The sequence below is a fragment of the Pongo abelii genome, chromosome 3 (genome assembly GCF_028885655.2).
Source record: "Pongo abelii isolate AG06213 chromosome 3, NHGRI_mPonAbe1-v2.0_pri, whole genome shotgun sequence".
Lineage (NCBI taxonomy): Eukaryota > Metazoa > Chordata > Mammalia > Primates > Hominidae > Pongo > Pongo abelii.
This window is the reverse complement of record NC_071988.2, coordinates 54,719,853-54,736,030: the sequence shown is the minus strand read 5'-3', so window position 1 is coordinate 54,736,030 and position 16,178 is coordinate 54,719,853. Positions and strand designations below refer to the sequence as shown.

General features: G+C 38.5%; 1 pseudogene; it reads left to right on the top strand.

Moving 5' to 3' along the window:
• The first annotated feature begins 575 nt into the window (after window positions 1–575).
• Window positions 576–1,396, top strand: LOC112133153 (non-histone chromosomal protein HMG-14-like; annotated as a pseudogene).
• The last annotated feature ends 14,782 nt before the right edge of the window (window positions 1,397–16,178 follow it).

Genomic DNA, 16,178 nt, shown 5'->3' with positions numbered 1-16,178 from the left:
CTCAGCCCTTGGAGTGGCTGGGACCACAGGTGCATGCCACCATGCCTGGCTAACTTTCTTGATTTATTTATTTATTATTTATTTATTTATTGGGTCTTGCTTTGCTAACTTTATTTATTTATTTATTTATTTATTTATTTATTTGGTCTTGCTTTGTTGCCCAGGCTGGTCTTGAAGTCCTGTGCTCAAGTGATCCTCTGGAGCCTCAGCATCCCAAAACATTGAGATTATACGTGTGAACTACCCCCTAATACTCAACCTTTATAAGCAGTTGAAGTGGGCTGGATTTTGTCTTCTTTATTACAGAAAGTCTTTGGATATTTAATTTAAATTAAAGAAGGCAGTTGAAATTTAAAAGGGAAAATATATTTTTCCCTTTTTCTTAAAATGTGATACTTTATTGGTCTATCTTTTGCTTTTCAATTCTTTATAGACATGAAGGTATAAAACGTATTTATTTGGAGATAAAAACGGTGGCAGGACAATTGAGAGGCAGAGTCTCACTGGGGAGTTGTCAGAACTGTGGTGAACATCTCATATCCCTCTCTGCCTCTTTTGTTGAGCTGATCTGTTGAGCTGATCTACGCAAATGCAGGCCCTGGTTGTTCAAGGGAAGACTGAAATCCAGACTTGTATATGAAATGTCCTGATTTTGAAATGTTGGTTCAAGTTTTCAAAATGTAGTTAAGGCAGTGGGTCTCAGCAGCTTCGGCGGCGGGAGGAGCTGCAGCCCAGCTTCGCGAAGGTTCTAGGCGCGCCCCCGCCCGCAGGAACCTGGCACATGCCCTCCCCGCTGCCAGGATGCCCAAGAGGAATGTCAGCTCTGACAAAGGGGCCGCCAAGGAAGAGCCCAAGAGGAGATCGGAGTGGTTGTTAGCTAAACCTGCTCCTGCAAAAGTGGAAGCGAAGCTGAAAAGGGCAGCAGCGAAAGATAAATCTTCAGACAAAAAGGTGCAAACAAAAGGGAAAAGGGGAGCAAAGGGAAAACAGGCCTAAGTGGTTAACCAAGAAACTGATTTACCTGCAGAAAACGGGGAAACGAAAACTGAGGAGAGTCCAGCCTCTGATAAAGCAAGAGAGAAAGAAGCCAAGTCTGATTAATACCGTATACCATGTCTTATCAGCTGTACCTGTCTCCCTTCTTGTACAATCCAGAGGAATATTTTTTATCAACTATTTTGTAAATGCAAGTTTTTTAGTAGCTCTAGAAACATTTTTAAGAAGGAGGGAATCACACCTCATCCCATTATTTAAGTGTAAATGCTTTTTTTTTAAGAGGTGAAATTATTTGCTGGTTGTTTATTTTTTGGTACAACCAGAAAATACTGTGGGATATTGAATTATGGGAGGCTTTGGCTGTCTTGAGTGTCAGCTTAACATTCCATAGCTGGGAGGTTAGTTTGTATATCCTATAATATAAAGCAGGTTAAATGGCAATATAGAGTATGTCCCGCATTTAATGTCTTGAATATTTTAAATTACTTCTATTCCCATGTTTTGTAGTAGAATTGTTTCCCAAAGAAAACTACTCCTTGATCATGGCTCTCCCTGTGAGAAATGTGTGCACTCTGTAACATCTTCGGTTGTGGTAGTCCTGATTTCCTAATAACTTTGTTACTGTGCTGTGAAAGATTAAAAATTTGAATATGTTGTGTATATGCTATTCAGTTGTGAATTGGTGGGACGTATTTAACAGCTTATCAACATGTGAAGGTACTGGTACTTGATAGCCTTTAAGGAAAATTTGCTTCCAAATTTTAAGGGGGAAAGTCACTGGAATAACTTCAAAAAAGAATTACAATACATGGCCTTTTAGATTTTCGGTATGTATGTTAAGAATTGTGTACAAATTGAAATGTCTGTACTGGTCCTCAACCTATAAAATCTCAATGATGAAAGAAAAAAATAAAAAAATAAAATGTACTTCAGGCAAAATATATTATGTATGATGGTCTTGTTTGAGCTCTCATCCTCAATCTTGTCTTCTGTTGTGTATTCAATAAATATTTATTGAAAATAATGAAAAAATGGTTTGAAGAAGACTAACTTACATTAAACATTTGTACTTAAAGCAGACCCTTCTTTAAATCAAGAAATTGTTTGTACTATAAACTTTTATAATTTCTTATTAAGAAGTTGATTATTTTTCAACTTCTTAAAGGTAACATGATGCTATATTCAAAACTTTTGTTTTACCCAGTTTAAAGCAACTGTAAGAATGCAGAATCATTTCTTTATTTGAAATTATTTTTATGCATACTTTAGAATTTGTTGTGACCCCTTCCTAAAGATAAAAATAATTTATTCAGGTAACAAAATTGCTTTTGAAGACTTTGTATGGCTCATGAACTATTTTATATATCAGATTTAATTATTTCCAGTTTAAAAAAAAAAACAATTTCACACTAAGATTGCTCTTCTCTTGGGGCTTGTAATCAATGTGTAAGGAACAGATTGCTCTTCTCTTGGGGGAACACCAATAGTAAACATTCAGGTTTCTGCTAGTTATGGTTGTAAGAGTTAAAGAAAGAGAGAAGAAACATGAAATGCAGCTCGACAGTTTTATTTATTTTAGAGAAAATAAACCTGAGAGGGTCTTCTTGTCGATTTCGGTCAGGATCACCTTCTCTTACAGAATAACAGTGTATATTGGCTTTAGGGTGAGGGGGCTTATCACAAACTTGGAATGTTTCTGTGTGAGGGAGAACCTTATGGCAGAGTTGGAATGTGTCTGGGTAGAGGGGAGGTTATCTTGGGGCTGACATCTTTCCTGCTGGAGGGGGTTATCTTGAGGCTGAAACCTTCCCTGCCAGAGAGGGGTTATTTCTGGGCTAGCATGTCTCTGGCAGAGGAGGAGTTTGGAATGTTTCTGGTTGGAGATGTTAGTTGTGGTTTATTTTTGTGCTGACCTTAGCTGATGCCCTTTGGATTTAGGGGGTTTTTGATTAAGGTGAACTTTAGAATGAGGGGCTTGTCCAAGATGGCAATGCTCCTACTCTGTCAATGGTAACCTTTAAAGTATTTCCATCTTGGTTTTCAAAATTGTCCTTAAAAGATCTCCAATTCAAGATCTCCGATCTCCTCTTGGGCATTATTGAGACTCCTCCCAAAACAAACAACAACGTAAAGCTTAAGTCAATACAAATATATCTATTTTACATAGAAATCTATACACAAATTTTTTTTAAAGTATGCTTTAACTCAGGTTGGGCAGAGTGGCTCATGCCTGTAATCCCAGCACTTTGGGAGGCTGAGGTGGGTAGATGGCTTGAGGTCAGGAGTTTGAGACCAGCTTGGCCAACATGGTGAAACCTTGTCTTTACTAAAAATACAAAAAAAGTAGCTGGAGTGGTGGTGTGTGCCTGTAATCCCAGCTACTTGGGAGGCAGAGGCAGGAGAATAGCTTGAACCTGGGAGGTGGAGGTTGCAGTGAGACGAGATGGTGCCACTGCACTCCAGCCTGGGTGACACAGTGAGACTGTCTCAAAAAAAAAAAAAAAAGAAAGAAAGAAAGAAAAAAGTATGCTTTAATTCTAGTGTAGAAATATATTTGAATTTATAAATATATTTTGAAACTCATTTTTATAAGTGTGGACCAGCGTGCAAATAAATGCTAGTATTCTGAGCGGGTCCTCTTTCTATGTGAGAAAAAGAGGGAGAAATTGAATATATACACCAACAATGGCCAGACCATATGTAAAAATAAAATTCTAATCTGCAGACTCTGTAGCTACTGGTTCAGGAAGCCAAACCACAAACTGTGCAAAATGGTCATGACTTGATCAGTAAATAACAGCTTCCCTAATTTTACTTCTGGTTCCAATTCGGAATTAACCATAGAGAGCCAAATAGGTACCTTCACTTCTAGTTAGCCTGCCTCCAGCTACCCAAGGCCAACAACCTACAATTTCACTTTGAAGATTTCTCACTCCCCTGATGGACTTTGAATCTTTGCCAAAAGCAATTGATGGTGGCTGACTCCCTTGCTTTATGGCAAGCTCTAAATACACAGTCTTTGCATATTCTCATTTGGATGGTTTTAATTTATTTTCATGAGAGATATATATTTTCGTTGGCTTTTTGAAAGGGATGAAAAATGGTTCGTTGGTCTAGGAATTAAATTGACATAAGACAGATTAACAGGAGAAAAACAATTTTATGTGTATATGCACAGAAGTTCATATGAGAAAAGGCCAGTTAATTGAGGCTTATATAGCATCCTGAGCTACAGAAAATAACTGTGGTTTGGTGCTTCTGCAAAGTGGTGAAGGCAACTTACAGGAAGGTGAAGGGAGGAAGATGATGAATAAAAATTGCATTGTTATGAAGATAAAAGTCTTTCAGGTGATAAAGTTAACTCAGAATAGATTTTTTTCCTGGTACTGATATTTTTACTAATGAAAAATTTAAAATAGATGTACATTTCCTTTACAAAGGGGAAATTTATATTTTAGGCAGTTGAGGGGGAGGTAAAAACTTTTACTCTGTTGGCTGGTTCTCAATTTTTTAAGTTCAAAATAACTAATATGCCAAAATGGCATATTTGGGGGTGATATGTTCTGAATCCCTTTAGATTAAAATAAATACAAGTAAGTAAATGGACAATGGGTGCTTACTCTGTCCCAGAAAATCTATGAGCTAAAATGCAGGAGTATGTTATATATGGTAATTGTCAGGCCTCTGAGCCCAAGCTAAGCCATCATATCCCCTGTGACTTGCACGTATACATCCAGATGGCCTGAAGCAACTGAAGATCCACCACAAAAGAAGTGAAAATAGCCTTAACTGATGACATTCCACCATTGAGATTTGTTTCTGCCCCACCCTAACTGATCAATGTACTTTGTAATGTCCCCGACCCTTAAGAAGATTCTTTGTAATCTCCCCCACTCATAAGAAGCTTCTTTGCATTCTCCCCACCCTTGAGAATGTACTTTGTGAGATCCACCCCCTGCCCACAAATCATTGGTCCTAACTCCACCGCCTGTCCCAAAACCTATAAGAACTAATGATAATCCCACCACCCTTGCTGACACTCTTTTTGGACACAGCCCGCCTGCACCCAGGTGAAATAAATAGCCTTGTTGCTCACACAAAGCCTGTTTGGTGGTCTCTTTACATGGACGCATGAGACAATAATATGTTAGTGTTTTCTAAAATGGTAAAAAAAAAAAAAAAAAAAAAGAAGAAGAAGAAACTTTTGTCAGGCCTCTGAGCCCAAGCCAAGCCATCGCATCCCCTGTGACTTGCACGTATACGCCCAGATGGCCTGAAGTAACTGAAGAATCACAAAAGAAGTGAAAAGGCCCTGCCCCACCTTAACTGATGACATTCCACCATTGTGATTTGTTCCTGCCCCACCTTAACTGATTAACCCTGTGAATTTCCTACTCCTGGCTCAGAAGCTCCCCCACTGAGCACTTTGTGACCCCCCGCCCCTGCCCACCAGAGAACAACCCCCTTTGACTGTAATTTTCCATTACCTTCCCAAATCCTATAAAATGGTCCCACCCCTATCTCCCTTCGCTGACTCTCTTTTCGGACTCAGCCCACCTGCACCCAGGTGAAATAAACAACCATGTTGCTCACACAAAGCCTGTTTGGTGGTCTCTTCACATGGACATGCATGAAATCTTTACTTCTTCCCAGACAAGTAGGGAAAGAATACTTCCAAAATGGGTCTGGGTCAGTCTTTAGACTACATAGCTTTTTTTTTTTTTTTTTTAGATGGAGTCTTGCTCTGTCGCCCAGGCTGGAATGCAGTGGCGTGATTGGCCTCCCAATGTGCTGGGATTACAGGTGTGAGCCACCGCGCCGGGCTGATGACATAGCTTAATAGGACATTCAGTGAAGGACTTAGATTTCAAGGAAAAAATATTTTTCCTTGACAGTACTGGAAAGATGGAAATGTGTTTTTTGTAAGAGGGAAAAGAATTCTCAATTGCCTGTTTAAAACTCACAAATTACCACAATCCATATGACCTTCCACTTGTCCAAATTTAAGGAGAATCCTTTTAAAAACAGCAATATTAACTATGGTAGTGTGTGAGCTCCAAGCAGGTTTATATTACTAATGATGATGATATTAAAAACAATGAAAAATAATAGTGGCTATTGTTTACCAAGTGTCTACTGTGTATTAGCCTGTTTTTAAATTCATTTTCTCATTTAAATTTCATAAAATTCTTGCCAAGTAGATGTTTATCTTTGTTTTAAAAATGAGGAAATAGAAGCTTAGAGTGTATAATGAAATCCAGAATTCACATGACTAGCATCAAAACTGAAGTTCAAACACGACTCTCAATGACTTAAAACATACATCCTTTCCTTAGTATTTCTAAGATTTTCAGATTCTTTTAACATAATCATCTTGACAGATATTTTTAAAAAGTCAAGTTTGAATGGGTTTTCTAACAAGTCTTTTTGATGTTACTATGTTATGCTTTTAGTTTTGCTTTAAGGCAGTAACAGTAGGAAATTTAATATTTTTATTCCTTCATTCAATATGTATTGAGCATTTAATCTGAGTGATGCACTCTCCTAAGCATAGGAGATGAAAGGCAAAAAATCTCTTGCATGCCAATTGCTTAGAATTCAGCAGAAGAGAAGATTCTTTTCCTTACAAAGAAAACAATAGAGCTCTGCATGCCTGATAAAGAATAGGGTGGGGGTAAAGCAAATATTTCAGAGAAAAAGTGACAATCCTTCCTCCTTTTTATTCCTTTAACAAGTATTTGCTGATCGTCACCTATTTATCAAGAACAATTCTAAATCCTGAACTGAAAGGGGAATAATGCGTATTTTTTCAATTTAAATTGCTTACAGTTATAGAAGTGCAATGCACATACAAATAACAAATGACAGTGTTAATGTTTAGTATAAATGCTTAAAGTTGTCAGGGTAGTGGAGAAAGAGATCCTTTACTAAGAGCGTCAAGGAAAACATTTAAAATGAATATGAGTTCACTAGGTTTCTAAGCGAGGGAAGGAAATTTCTGTGCAGAGGGGCAGCACACTCTAGGTATTTTTGGGTGGTTTGTTGCACTTGTTATTGTCAAAATTGTGGAAAGATGTATTAATAAATGCCCTATTGGATCATCTGGGTGCCCAACATACTTTTTTCAGCTTCATTACTTCTTTTTGGTGATCAGAATCAATAATCTCTGCCAGGCTGGTGACTACCTTCCTTGGCATCGGGAGCTCAAAATCATTGAGAAATGTGTAGCTTAAATTTTATTGACACTATTCATAGGCTATCTCTTAGAAGAATACCTGAAGAATTCTAGAATCTAATGTTGTAGAATAGGAAGCATGAATTCTTTCAGTGGGTTGATGGAATTGACAATGAGCAAAGTCGCTCCTAACTCCATCCTTTGTCCTAGAGGTATGTATTTTATCTATTGTGGACATGGCACCATTTTATGGCTCTTGATTTAGGGTGAAAACCACATCTGGAGTTTGGTGTCCCATCCTTGCAGTGTCACATCTCCAATTTAACACCTCAGCTGTATAATCAAAATGCTGTCTCAATGCTATCTTAGGCTGGCAGCCTCTGAGTGGTGCAATATGTGATTGGACCAGTGTATCCTGTGTCCACATGTCCAACATCACACCTCCTTTGCTGTAGAATGGCTCTTTTAGTTTGAGATGATGTTATGCATGATGATGTGACATTTGTTTAAATACTCTGCAAGTTAATTGAGGCTCTGTGGACAGGAAAGAAAAACCTAAACAAAGATTTATGAACATTCCAATTAAGAGCACTCACTACTCTTTCCAGGATTGTGGGGTTACAATGTAGTTAACTTGCCACCAATTGGTTGCTTGGTTTTCATAAGGGATAATTTACCTGAGAATGAACTGGATTTAGCACTGAATGTCCTCTGTCCTGGCAAAATCCTCAGGTGTAGACATACTGGGGTTATTGGTCACCCTACACAGCATTTTATTAGTGGCTCTGATTCAGTCTCTATTGATGGCATGTTGGACATTGGGCAGTAGCAGTAGCTAGAACAGCCTTGGCGAGTAGGAGTCCATGCTGTAGGACCCATGCATATGCTATATCTTCATCATCATAGATTGTCTGTTCATAAGCCCAGTGTGTCACCAATGGGGTAGTTAACATCAGAAGCTGGCTGATGTCAGAAGGTGGCTCAGATCACTTGGCTATGTCATTATATCGATTTTTCTTTTTAGGCTTTTTAAGTGGTGATTATTCACTCATGGACATCAACATGCAACTTTATGCTTTCTTTCATAGTCATGCTTTAGGCTTACTTTTGTAAGTTCATCCATATGCCTTTACCTTAAACTTCCTTACCCATGATCTTTCCCCCAAGTCCTAATCAACAAGATGAGGCAATCAACCCACTGAGATGAGGCATTTGCCAATGCCCTTAATTCTATATACATTCTTCATTTCCAGATGCCTATACCTGAAGCTGTGTTCCCTTTAACTTTACTTATTTTACTGTATCAGTTATTTATTTCTGTATACCAACTTTTCCCCAAATTAGTGGCTTAAAGCAACAAGCATTTGTTATTTTTCATGGTTCTGCTTTTTGGCTGGCTGCTCTGATGATCTAGATGAGGCTTGGCTGATCTCATCCTTTATACATCTGTGGTCAGCTGGTGGCTTTGTTGGGCTCTGACTTGCCTAGGATAACCTTGGCTTGCATAAATTCTCTTCCACATTCTTCTCCTGCAGGAGAACTGGCGTGTTACCATAACAGTGGCAAGGCTTCATGAGAAAAAGCAGATATATTCAAGACCTTTTCAATCCTCCGCTTCCATCAAAATTACTTCTGTGCATTGGCCAAAGCAAGTCATAATGAGTCAAGTATAAGTGTGGGAGTGTACTGTGAAATAAGTGGATACAGTGAGACATGAATAGTTAAAAAACTGGTCCATCTCAGGTATCAATGTCTTTGCCAGTATTCAATTAAGAATACAGAATTATTGCGAGCTGCATTGGAAATGAAAGGCTTAATATAGGAATTAAAGCGATACAAATGTGGGAGGAACTGGAGAAGTGAGAAGCTGAAGGAACAGAGAAATAGCAAACATCTTAGCCTGAATTACTCATATGGGTGGGTAAGTGATCAGTAACAGCTTGTGGGAATGTCTGAGAAGGTAAGATCATCTGCTCATGAAAGTGAGATCCTGAAGAAGGTGGTCATGGAGGCATCTGTGAAAATCACCACTGTCTGTGGAAGCTGCTGCCCAAGTATGTGGTGGTAGTTTGGGGGCTGATTTTGGTTGGTGAAATCAGAAGCTGGATAAACTGATTGCAGAACAATAGGGGACTGGCGACAAAGTGGAACCCACCACTGCTTTCATATCAGTATTCAAAAGAATATAAAACAGTCTATTCTTCTGTGTGTCTCTCTCCTATATAGTGTGCCTCTGTGTTACAGTCATGTTAGCATGAACATTCCTTTTTAGATTTACTAAGTTAACTTACATTTTATGTATTCAGTAAACTTACTGCATTTCTCTTTTCCAGCCTCATTAATTCACTTTTCTCCATCTTCTTTTACCTCGTTTTCTCAATATTTTCATTCCATTGCCTGAGACACTGCACCCTGCACTTCTGGGACAGCTTAATTTTCCCAAAATTTTGTCATAATTTTCTTTCAAATAAATTATTAACCTGACCTGCAGCCAATTCCACTAGGTCCCTCTTTATTATAAATTAGATATTAATCAGTCAATAAATTGAAACTTCTATCAGCTGAGTGACATTTTGAAGATCCTATGTCTTATAAGGCTGACTTTAACATGAGTGGTAGAGACACTGTTGGATACCGGAGAAGATGTTTTGGTGTAAGTAGGGCACTGGCCAATTCTTAAGTAACACAATGCACACAAGCCATGGCCTCATACATGGGTACATCTTCTGAAAAAATTAGGTTGTAATTTTTAAAAGTACATTTAATAATTAAAATAATACTTTTAATAGGCTGTCACATCAGGGATTAACATCAAAGAGAATTACTCCTTGCAGGGAAATGATACAGGTTTGTACTCTGGTATAGCTGCAGACACACGAAATCATGGATGAAGGGGCCATTACAGGATATCACGGCAAGAGAGCAGAAAACAAAAGAATGCTTCTTTTGGATATATCCCTTTTGAATTTTCAAAAGTCTGTTTTCTATGATGCAAAACACAGAATTGTGCATTTATGACATACATATTTCAGATTGTGATATAAGAAACTTCTCTGCTACCCAATTTAATGCATTTATTGCTGGTGGATATATCTGTTATTATGTTTCAACAAGGTACTCACATTTGTGGTGCATTTTTTATTCTCACTGCTATTACTTGACTATTTGTAACAATATTAAATGATTAAGCTACAAAATTTCTTTAGCATTAATAAATTGTATTAGGAGTATGCATTTGGAAGAATAAATAGTAAAGAACCTGGAGGTATCAACAACATCCCAAATAGTAGAGCAGAGCCAAAACAAATACAGATATCCCCATGACAAATAATTTTATTCTTGTGTTTTGAAACTGCAAAACTTTGGGGAACTTGAACATATATGAGTACTTAGACTCAAAGTAACTGGATTTCATTATTTTTCTCAATTCACACTTTAATATTTGTGCTTTCTGCTTTCTGAATAGAGAGCTAGCTCTCTTAAAAACCTGCAAAGAATATGTTGCTCATTTAGGAGACATATTTAAGTGACATTTTAGGGGCAGCAGAAAAATTTTCAAATGTTAGACACTCAGTGGTACTTGTTGTAAAAGACAGGAAAAATTTTAGAGTAAATTTTGTGTTGTTTTCAATGAATTTTGCCCAAGCATAAAACTATTTTAAAAATATCAAAAGATCTAGTATTAGGACATTAGAACACTGCTTTTGTTAAAGTTTGCAGTCTAAACGGGGTGGCAGAAGAGCTAATATTGAGTAGTTTTCATGCAGATAGATAACTGAAAAACATTATATGTAAAATACTTTAAAAATGTTTAAATTATCACTTTTGTGAAGCAAATCATACTGAGCCAGTCAGTGATTACATAGGTTAGGACTACTTTTTACATCAGACCAAAAAAATTTTAATCTTTTGTACTGATTAACTTTTTTTATTGCAATACAGTCCCCCTGCATATATTTGTGCATTCTTTATTTTGAAAAACATCATAAACTTAATATGATTCTGATATATTAAAACTTAATATAACTGATTATTAATGATATCTACAATGTGTAACAAGAGAAACAAGTTATTATCAGTTTTAACAGTCAAAAATATTGATCACAATTTGGACAATCCAATTTATTATCATGTTTTAAGTATCTTTTTGTAACCAATTCATTGTATTCAAGACTACCTGTCAGCCTTTCCCTTCCTGTCTCTTTGCTTTTCTTCCCTTTCTTTTTCAACAACAGAGAGCCATTGTTCTGCTCACTTCGTGATTTCTTCTATTGTTATAGTCCATCAGCATATCTGGTTCTATTAGCACCACTGAGAGTTTATGAGAAGTTGCATTGCCTTTGTAGTAAAGATTTTTCAGATAGCACTAGATAGACATCTTGTGACTGACTTTTAAGCACAAAACAAAATGAGTATTTTGTTTTTCTTGTTGGAGAGGTTCTGTTAATATATAGTACATCTTTCAGTTGTCTTACGTGCCATTTTAAGTCTATGTTGGTACATCAGGCAATGCAGATACTCATTTTTTGGTTTTGATTTGTTAGCTTACAGTTGAAGCAAGCACATATAGGGTTGGCTGAGTGTACTTATTTTCTCAGTGTTTCTAGTGTAGCTCCCCAAAGTAAATTAATATTAATGAGGAAGAAAACATTACCAGGCTGGATTTGTGTTTAAGATTTAGTGGCAAAATCATAAAGAAAATATCTTTCTCATATTGCTTATGCAGAAAATGCTTAATTTTTCATTCAGTTCTTTCTAAGCCTCAGTAATTTCATAATAGCTTCCACTCCTCAAGGAAAATAAATTATAGAGTACAAAAGGGATTTCTTTCATATATGTGAGTACTAGCTTATTTACTTATGTAGAGGAGAAAAGATTTCTTTTCTTTACCCATCACTAGATTCATGGCTGTGGCCCTTATAACATAAAGCAATTTAGCAAGAGAGAAGCATACACATTTATTTAATATTAGTTTTCAGTGACATAGGAGCCTTCACAAGGAAATGAAGACCAAAATAAACAGGTAAACCTGTGTGTTTTTTATGCTAAGTTTGATGAAAAAGTGAATAGTCATGGAGAAGTATGATTGGATAAAAAGGTATGCTCTAATGACAATAAATAAAATAAGACTTACTTGGATTCTTTCCTGTGTCCCTGTTCCTTCAAAGGTAAGGATGTTTCCTTTCTCTGAGTATAAGGAGGGGACTTCGCAATGATGATCTTTTGACCTACTTCAGGGGAAAAGTGGGAGAGGTGAGAGTAAAATGTTTCTGCTGTTTTCTCAGATGCCAGTGTTTTGGGACAGCATATACTGAATCTGATCCCTGTCTTAAATAAAAAGAGGGAAAAGATAAATTTAAAAAGGTGAAAAATGTAAAAATGGATAAAAATGAGAAAAACAAATACAGCACAAAAAATATTATTGGATAGCAATGCAAAGATGGAAATGAACTGCCTAAAGCCCAATTCATGCATGTCAATCTTTGCCATGTTCAAACTGTATAGTTTCATACTGTGAACCTACAAACGTCCTAGATCCTGAGTCTGAGTTACAGATTAGGTTTTTGTTACCAACGGGAAAAGCTGTCACATCTCTGAGAGACAGGACTAACTGGATTTCCTAGGCTGACTAAGAATCCCTAAGCCTAGCTGGGAAGGTGACCGCATCCACCTTTAAACACTGGGCTTGCAACTTAGCCTCACACCTGACCAATCAGATAGTAAAGAGAGCTCACTAAAATGCTAATTAGGCAAAAACAGGAGGTAAAGAAATAGCCAATCATCTATCACCTGAGAGCACAGAGGGAGGGACAATCGTCGGGATATAAACCCAGACATTCCGGCCGGCAATGGCAACCCCCTTTGGGTCCCCTCCCATTGTATGGGAGCTCTGTTTTCACTCTATTAAATCTTGCAACGCATACTTTTCTGGTCTGTGTTTGTTACGGCTCAAGCTGAGCTTTCGCTTGCTGTCCACCACTGCTGTTTGCTGCTGTCGCAGACCCGCAGCTGACTTCTACCCCTCTGGATCCAGCAGGGTGTCTGCTGCACTCCTAATCCAGTGAGGCGCACATTGCCACTCCCAATCGGGCCAGAGGCTTGCCATTGTTCCTGCATGGCTAAGTGCCCAGGTTTGTCATAATCAAGCAGAGCACTAGTTGTGGGTTCCACGGTTCTCTTCCGTGACCCATGGCTTCTAATAGAGCTATAACACCCACCGCATGGCCCAAGATTCCATTCCTTGGAATCCATGAGGCCAAGAACCCCAGGTCAGAGAACAAGAGGCTTGCCACCATCTTGGAAGTGGCCTGCCACCATTTTGGGAGTTCTAAGAACAAGGAACCCTAGTAACATCTCCATCTAGTAAGTACCAGTGTATTTTGGCTCTAATAAACAATGACTAAACTGATTGCTGGTCACAAATTGGACCTCCTTTGCCTTATTTGATAATAATTTAAGACCTCTGGTGAAATGATTTTGTTACTTGTCAATTGGCTGATCTTTTGGTATAGGCTTAGAAGAAAACAGAAAGCTATCCTGTGACAAGCATTGTGAGATACTGTCAGCCAGAGAGCTAAGGCTGGGGCAAAGTATCTCAAGACATTTAGGAAACAAAAGAGGAGTTTGTGGTTCCTGTAGTATATTGTTAGCTTTGGCAACAGATTACCATTTTATGATCTGTGTTAACATCTTTTATTCTTGAATTAAGGCATATTTTACCTATGCTTTATTATATTGCAAAGGTAATTTACAAATGTAATAATTAACTTTTTATTCAAAATTCAACTCAAAGCTTTAATAAGCTTCCCATTTTCAGAAGGATGGATAGTATGATATGGACAAAAATATTAGAAGTTATGAAAGTAAATACTTGAATTTAGCTATTGTATTTTGAATTTTTGCTACATTTTTCCTCTGGGGCTCTAGGCCACCTCTAATCTTTTGGCTGACAGCATAGGGTAGGGAAATCAATCCAAGAAACAAGTTGCTATAATGTCTACAAGAACAAGCCAAAATACACAGAAAGATGACTTCTGTTCTTCAATCCAAAATCCCATTCCAAAGGTAATGCCAAGTTTGAACTAGTCAGGAAATATCAATGTGCAATTATTTGATTTATTCAAGCTGTTTGCAACTAAAACAGTAAGAGATTCCACAGGTGTTATCCAGAAACTCAAGAGCACACAGGCCCAATTTGACCCCTTTACTAAAAACACAGGTTCTTTCCTTACTGGTTTTAATCATTGTCTGAAGACGAGCCGGAGTGTACTGATTTGCAGTGAAGGCATTCTGGGTACCTGATATGGTTTTGTTCTGTGTCCCCACCCAAATCTCGTCTTGAATTGTATTCCCATAATTCCCATGTGTTGTGGGGGGGACCTGGTGGGAGATGATAAGTTTAATAGTGGAGGTGGTTTCCCCCATACTGTTCTCATTGTAGTGATTAAGTCTCATGAGATCTGATGGTTGTATCAGGGGTCTCCCCTTTGTCATCTTCTCATTTTCTCTTGTCACCACCATGTAAGAAGTGTCTCTCACCTCCCACCATGATTCCGAGGCCTCCCCAACCATGTGGAACTGTAAGTCCAAGCAAACCTCTTTTCATTCCCAGTCTCAAGTATATCTTTATCAGTAGCATGAAAACAGACTAATACAGTAAATTGGTGTCAGTAGAATGGGGTGCTGCTGAAAAGATAACCAAAAATATGGAAGTGACTTTGGAACTAGGTAACAGGCAGAGGTTGGAACAGATTGGAGGGCTCAGAAGAAGACAGGAAAATGTGGGAAAGTTTGGAACCTCCTAGAGACTTGTTGAATGACTTTGACAAAAATGCTGATAGTGATTAGAACAATAATGTCCAGGCTGAGGTGGTCTCAGATGGCGATAAGGAGCTTGTGGGGAACTAGAGCAAAGATGACTCTTGTTATATTTTAGCAAAGAGACTGGCAGCATTTTGCCCCTGCCCTAGAGATTTGTGGAACTTTGAACTTGAGAGAGATGTTTTAAGGTATCTGGCAGAAGAAATTTCTAAGCAGCAAACCATTAAAAGGTGACTTGGGTGCTGTTAAAAGCATTCCATTTTAAAATGGAAACACAGCATAAAAGTTCAGAAAATTTGAAGCCTGACAATGTGATAGAAAATAAAATCCCATTTTCTGAGGCAAAATTACAGCTGGCTACAGAAATTTGCATAGGTAATGAGGAGCCAAATGTTAGCCTCGAAGTCAAAGGGAGAAATGTCTTCAGAGCATGTCAGAGGTCTTCATGGCAGCATTTCCCATCACAGGACCGGAGGTCTAGGAGGAAAAAGTGGTTTTGGGGGCTGGGCCCAGGGTCTCTGAGCTGTGTGCAGCCTAAGGACTTGGTGCCTTACTGCTCCAGCTGCGGCTGAAAGGGGCCAATCTAGAGCTTGAGCTGTGGCTTCAGAGGGTAGAAGCCCCAAGCCTTGGCAGCTTCCACATGGTGTTGAGCCTGTGGGTGCACAAAAGTCAAGAACTGAGGTTTGAAGACCTCTGGCTTAGGTTTCAGAAGTTGTATAGAAATGCCTGAATGTCCAGGTAGAAGTTTGCTGTAGGGGCAGGGCTCTCATAGAGAACCTCTGCTAGGGCAGTGCAGAAGGGAAATGTGGAGTGGGAGCCTCCAGAGTCCCTACTGGGGCACCAGCTAGTGGAGCCATGAGAAGAGAACCATCACACTCCAAACCCTAGAATGGTAGATACACTGACAGCTTTCACTGTGTCCCTGGAAAAGTCACAAACACTCAATGTCAGCCCATGAAAACAGCCAGGAGGGAGGCTATATCCTGAAAAGCCACAGCGTGGGGAGCTGCCCAAGACCAAGAGAACCCACCTCTTGCATCAACGTGACCTAGATGTGCGATCTAGACTCAAACAAGATCATTTAGGAGCTTTAAAATTTGACTGCCTTGCTGGAGTTCAGACTTGCGTGGGCCCTGTAACCCCTTTGTTTTGGCCAATTTCTCCCATTCGGAATTGCTATATTTAC